Genomic DNA, 7,036 nt, shown 5'->3' on the forward strand with positions numbered 1-7,036 from the left:
GAGATGGCGGCTGTCCATGTCCCGCTGAGATAATTTGTCCTTTTAGGACAATTATCTGGGCAAGCACCCACGCCAGCAAAAGGTTGGCGCGTGTAAACTTGTCTTTTTGGAGTGACAGACATGTCAGTATTGATAACTGACATTGCTTAGCAACCAATTCAGTATATAAGGGGCATGAAATTGTCGTCTTCACAGTATGTCATCTGAATCCACCGGGACATCGTCTATTATCTCTGACGAGCTGCCAGAAACAGTAAGTACATTTCTGTATAATGGACACTCTGTACAAACTTGCAAGAATTGCCGTTTGTGGAAGACTCCAAAATGCATTAGATGTCTACGAATTGGAGCTACCACAAACTGTACGAGAAGATATTTTATTGCAGTTTCGTTATTCAAAATTTAATTACATGCTAAATTCATATAGACTGCCAGAATGTTACATATTTGATAAAAGTGAAAATGTTCCGATGATTAATAAAATAGTTACTAATGCAATAGAAGCTTGTTCAAAAATTAGAGCGGGTATTCCACTTGCGTGGCAAACACTCTGTTTGGTTACAATGTCTTTCTTTGATACTACTACATTCTGGCAAAGTACATTTAAAATTAAAATCTTTTTTTATGAAATTACTTATAAAGAATTTGTATATACTATCTGTGAAAATTGCTTATACAAATTAACTGATTCATGGCAAAACCCGCTACTACAACCACTTATAAATGGAATGAGAATTAATATGTTTACGAAGGCACCATACTTTTCATATTGTGTAACTTGTCCGCCTCATCTTAAACAGTACAGCCATTGGTGCATGTTTTGTGCAAACAGTCCATTATTCAGAAGTGTATGTTGTGGTGGCGCGTCATACATGAGAATTCTGATTTCTATGTCAGTTACGAGAACCTGTTATGAAAGTTGGACGTTCATATCTTTTTTTGGAAAGTTGGCTACCGACTGTGTGCATACACAAACTCTGAAACTGAGATATTATTATCATTGCGAGCGGCAGTGTGTGAACTGTTGTAGAGAGTAGTCAGATGCAGCCTGGAGTGGAGAGCAGTAGCTTGTCAGGAGAGGTCGCAGTGTTCCCTGACCATGTTAGTGGCACCAGAGGAGGTTTTTGTATTAATCGATGAATTTTGGTGATTTGCTTTTCTTCTGCATGTAGTTGTTGCTTGTTTGCACAAGCATACATTGAAAGTATTACTCATATCTTTGTTGTGACCAGATGTGTGATTATTGATTACAGACATTGAGGAATAAATAAAGTTTTTTCCAATCAAACTCTCCAAGGAAAAGAAAGATCTGAGTAAAGTTCGAGCGTGCGTGAATCATCTATTTTCTGAATATGGTAAGTGAATAGTTTTTATTGATTCACTGCATTTTTATGCCACATAAGGCATGTTGACTAAAACAATCCTGATCATTTAATTTCTGTGAAAAAAGAAAAAGGGAAGTGGTTGCATTGGTAGCTGTAACCTTGCATTGGACTCTGCTTGGACTACAGTATTTCCTTTGAATTACTTTATCATGTTGCTGGATGCAGGATATTCATGCAGTTGCTGCAGCAAGACATGATAATTTGTCTGCGGCATGCAGGAGCATTGCAGTAGAACTGTTAGGAGATGTTAAAGAATATTTTAAAAATCGCAGTGTTATAAATGAGAAATGATTTTTCATGATTTATAGGAAGAATAATTAATTTCTGTTTTTTTTTTCTTTATTAGAATATTGACATGTCTCAGAGCAGAAAGTTTCAGAAAGTATTTCAATACTGACATGTCGGAATAAGGGTTTACATAAAAAAATTTGTTAAGCTACATAAGCATTTTATGATAACAATAGTAAACTTTCACTAGAGAACCTAGCAATTGTTAGAGACAAGGTATAGATAAAGATAATATTGTCAGAAGTAGAGCTTTACACATTTCTGTATGTCTGTTCCAGTATTACCATATTTTGATAGTAAAACTTTCACCAGACTAATAATTATGCAGTGGGAACTTCTGCCACCGAATGTATCCGGATGATCAAATTTAGATGCACCGTATTAAGACTCTTCTAAGCTTTCCAAGTGATTTTTTGTTTCCAACTACAGTGTTGTGTTTCCCTCGGTCTGCATCTCCAGGTCCCACAATTCTGACACCACTTTGCTGTCTGTGAAACGGCTTGGCGCGGAATGGCTGCCTCAGCACCCCATGCATGCACTGTGAGTCAACCTTGTACACCAACAGAGTTGCGTCATCGTCAGGATACCGGCAGATGACGCAGCAGTCTGCATCCCTGCCGACTCAGCGCCGCTCGGTGTGAGCCACAAGCGGCCAGGTGCATGCTTCTTGCCGGCGTGGATAAGATCAAGGTGTCAACAAGTGCCCCTGATCCGGATTTCGAATCTGCGGCCCTCACCTTGGGATGCCTACGGCGTGTGTTGGAAGCCAGGACGACTGCCCGTGGTTGCAAGCTGTGGAGTGGCCCACCGCTGGCTGGCTATGGACCCCACATCAGCCTCAGGGGGTTGAAGTAGCGATCCACTGTGGACTGGAATGCTGGTGCCCCATTTGCTGCTGAGTGTAGCTGGTGGCGTGACACGTCCCGCTGTCCAGGAGAGCTGTCACACTTGAATGAATCTCGTTAGAAACCCAAACCTACTGATATGCGGCTGTGCGCCTCTGTGTTGCCATACTCACTGCTTTGCATCATGTGCTCATTACATGCTAGGTTGGCCTGTGGGCCCCTTCTGTCTTTGATCTGTGACACACAAAACCGCTACGTACACTCTTTCAGCAATTTGATGGCCATGTGACCTCTATTCTACTTCGCAACTTTTGGTATGCGTAACTCTCTGCAATCCGGCCTCCACCTGGCTGTAACTTGTGCTCAGAATATTACACGAAACTAACTTTCCCTATCCTAAACGGTGGTGCCACTACAATTATAATAATTTTTCATAATAAAACTTTCAATGTTACCACTTCAAATGCAGCTCTATCGTTGGTTGTTAATGACAGCTTACCCAGGGTACAGTAATTCCTAGTCCAGCTGCTGCTATTCCGCACTGTATGGTGGGGAATGACATTGAATGTTGCTGGCAGTCCATTACTTATTCTTGGATGACATAGACAGATGTAATGCGGCTACTATAAGATTAGCACTCAATATGGAAAACCTCTCTTTTGGTGGTCAGTCATGGTCGAGCATAATCTTAGAGACGAGTATGCATGCCATTTCCGTGGTGTCCAACATCAGACCAATGTCACATCTGGATGCTCCATACACCTGGATGACTCGACCATCTGGGCAAGCGAAGACACACAGTCAGGTGCTGATTAACACTGTCACACATGAGTACACAGTATCTCTGTTTTCTTCACAGTGAATGTTCAATGTCTGACATGGTTCACACTCTCTGTATACTCTAATGGACCTGATACCAACACTAAACAAGAACAAATCTAAGACATTCTGGTTGCCATACCACATGACATACCCGCTGAAGGTGTGCTCATGTACGAATTTATACAGGCAATCGACCATTATGCATGCTTGACTTATTTGCCAATTGTCCCATTTACCCTTTGTGTCCACATGCCAAAGAAAGAAAAAATATTAATTAAGTGTCGTTTAGCTATCAGGGCGATTTAATTAGGAATTTGTTCATCACAAAGATATGAACTTCAGTATTTTTTAATAGAATCCTATATTTTTTATTCCATAGTTCAGTTCCTCTCCTCTAGGACTGTTGAAAAACATGTCATCTTGTATCATTTATGTAAATGTGAGGTTATTGAAAACGAGAATCTAAGTTAGCAATTTAGTAAGTGAAATAATGTTTTTTACTTACAATACGTATATGTGCAGTACAGCAGTATAATACTTTTAATGAATATGTTGTGTACAGTGAAGATAGTCAGTGATACAAGACTTCTGCTGATTTGCTTGTGTGAGTGCAACGATGATTGTGGTCTCTCGGGTTAAGCAGTCCCGTTTCATTAAGTACCACAACAAAATGACAGAACATTCGTCGGGAACGTGGGTTCTTGTCATGATATCGTTCTGTGTTAGTTCGTCTCTCTGAGTGGTAGTACGCATACGTTTAACCACAGTAAAGGAAAATTAATGACGGTTGCAGTTTTTAGCCAAGGACTGTCTTAACTTTACACAACAGCAGTTTGCATACCCTGATCTAATTTCAGTTCTGTTTTTAGATCAGGGTGTGACTCTTCCAGGACAGATGTATAACAAGGCATTCCTGTTTTTAACTTACGAATTACTTAATTCCTCGGACAAATCTGGGTATTAGTTCTATTTTTAGAATGGATTCCTCGGACACTCTATTTTCAGGCCCCAGTGACGTCACAAAATAGGAAGCAGACTAATGTGGATGATCACAATTGGTAGCCACTGTTCAAACTGCCCTATCATAATTAGCAGACATCACCTGCGAAGGAGTTTTTCATGTGCACATTTCATTCACCTTCACTTCAAAAGCAATGTTGCTGTTTGTGAGGACATTTTATTTGACAGCTTGTGGATCAAAACATATTAGTGAGGGAACAGCACCAAGTATACCTTCATCAGTGAACTGGAGAATTTGAGACATTGTGGAAATGTTCAGCTGATTCAAGTAAAGTGGCAACACTTACGTGAGAATCTGTTATACACAGAAAGTCGGGTCATAATATAACCCTTACAAACTAGTTTCAAAATTTTCAACAGCAGTGGCATCAACTCCAGCGTCAGCAACAATAACAACAGTAGTCGTGTCTCTGCTTCAGTAATAACAGCGTTTTGTGGTACGATACTGAAACTGCAGAATTGTGATATAAAGCATATCATATGATAGAAAAATTCGGGTATTTCAAACATATGAATCGTGTATAACGCTGTGCATTATGCTACAGACAGATTATGTCAATTAACAGACAGCACAAGAAAACTATTCAGTGACATGGCTGAATATATACTCGTAATACACCAAAATGTTGGTGTGGATGTTGAATTAAACCCAGAATAGGCGAAAGTGAATAATTTTGTGATTTCAGTGTTGACTAAAAATAGTGTCCTGGGAAATAAGTATATCGTTGATTGAAAACAGGATTGAAACCCAGGTGTGTTCCACGAATTACGTACGTCAAGAACTGAAAATAGAATTGTCCCAGGAAAGAAGTGGGTCCAGGCCTAAAGTAGCTAAAGGTACGAAATAACCTACTCTAGGGTGAATAGTTCCCTTATGTTTCATTAAAATATTGATGATAGTTTGGGTGTTTTGTCAAAACATTCGAACGTGATCATATACAGTATGTTAGCAGTTCGGTACCTGCCAGTTTGCTCACTTGTAATACCTTATATCCTGTGCGCTTAGTCTGTGTATTGCCGTATAAAGTTACAAAGTGTCATAGTATCTCTCTGTAAATTATTATAGTATCACATCTCGATAGTCACACTTTTCAGTTGTTACCCAGACATCAAATGGCATTTTTGTCGTCGATAAACAAAATTTATACCGATTGAAAATTGTTTTGCATTTTTTCTTTGTCTAGATTTTATGTTATTATCAAATCATAAGAAATTGTATGTGTGTGCTTCTCATTGTGAAATATGTGTTCACCTTAAATTAGTAACCTAGGCGTTGAGTTATGAAATGTTCCTCACTATATCCATTAATGTAGTATGTCAAGACGCTATTATTTTAACGCCATGATTTGTGTATCGATGCATACATTATAAGTAAGCAATTATGTAAAACTGCACTATAATCGGAAATTTCAATAAGATGTCTGCTGTGAGACGAAAAGCTAAACACATGATATTTCAAGTTGAAAATGTAGGCATTCTGTAATAATCCTATTTAATGGACGATTCACATACTGTTATCTACAGTGTTTACTACTTATGTCGTTCATTTAGCCTGTAACAAATGTTTAATGCTAATTGCCTTATTGGAAAAAATTATTTTGGTCTTAAAAACTGACGAAATATGTTTACTTCGTAAATTCTATTTTATGAGACAGATATTGTACTACTTTCCGTTTTAAATGATTCACTTTGCATTATCTCACATACTGTTTCATGGACATTATAAAAACCTTCGAAGATTTGGTGTTATTCATGAAGCTACAGTCATCTGGTGATATACCACTAATACTCTGTTAGTCTGAAAGGTATCCGGCAGTATGTATCCAGCAGCCCTCCCAGACACATATGGCACGGTGTGTGCAACACATGTATACCTCTGTCTTGTCAAGAAGACACGGCTATATTTTTTTATGTTCTTTCTTTTTATTGTGATGTAATATTATCTCATGCATGTATTGGAATTTGTATATTTGCTATAGTACATTTTTTAAAGATGATTGAGTTGTGTTTCAAATTCACAGTCCATTACTGTGGCACGACAACAAAGTCCAGTTCATTGCGCAGCATAATTTCATAAAGCTACTCTGTGGATACGTCAAAAATAGCTTATGTAAAATCCTTATTTTACGATTGCGGCTACTACAGTGTAAATAATTTTGTAGGTTTTGGAAAATTGCAGATCTGAAGATGGCAGTTTATTCCTGTCGAAACTAGTTATCCAGGGTGCACACACACGGTCAAGGCAATAAAAAAACCTTGATATCAGAAACTTTCTTTGCACTGAATTAATTTATCCCTTTCCAGCCGACCATGTCAGGTTGTTTTAAAAGTAGGGACACAAAGACATTTACGCATTCCGGGACAGCCAAATCCTCAACAAAAAATAGAACCGAAAGTACGTCACGGGGTGGCTGTCCCAGGACTGGTGGGTGCATACTACGTAGAACATAACGTTTAAGAGTTATTATTTATATATTTATTTCATTAACAATACAGACTAATCCACCACCTTGAAATGTAAGGTGGGTTGGATGCTTCTGTATCTAATAGCAAAGAATTCAGATTCGTACAATCTTACTGGTGTAGAGTTGTTAATGCTTTTTTTAATAATATAAAGAACATAATAAAGAAAGATTCCTCTGAGGTTGCAGCGAATTGAATGCTTAACAATTGTTA

At 38.4% G+C, this 7,036-nt stretch overlaps 1 long non-coding RNA gene across 1 annotated transcript; it reads left to right on the forward strand.

The window, feature by feature from the left end:
- Nucleotides 1-201: 201 nt before the first annotated feature.
- On the forward strand, nucleotides 202-6,357 carry LOC126236310 (uncharacterized). The gene is made up of 2 exons (XR_007544892.1): nucleotides 202-253; nucleotides 2,133-6,357. It is a non-coding gene; the product is annotated as an uncharacterized LOC126236310 (long non-coding RNA).
- Nucleotides 6,358-7,036: the final 679 nt, after the last annotated feature.

The sequence above is a fragment of the Schistocerca nitens genome, chromosome 2, assembly GCF_023898315.1.
Source record: "Schistocerca nitens isolate TAMUIC-IGC-003100 chromosome 2, iqSchNite1.1, whole genome shotgun sequence".
Lineage (NCBI taxonomy): Eukaryota > Metazoa > Arthropoda > Insecta > Orthoptera > Acrididae > Schistocerca > Schistocerca nitens.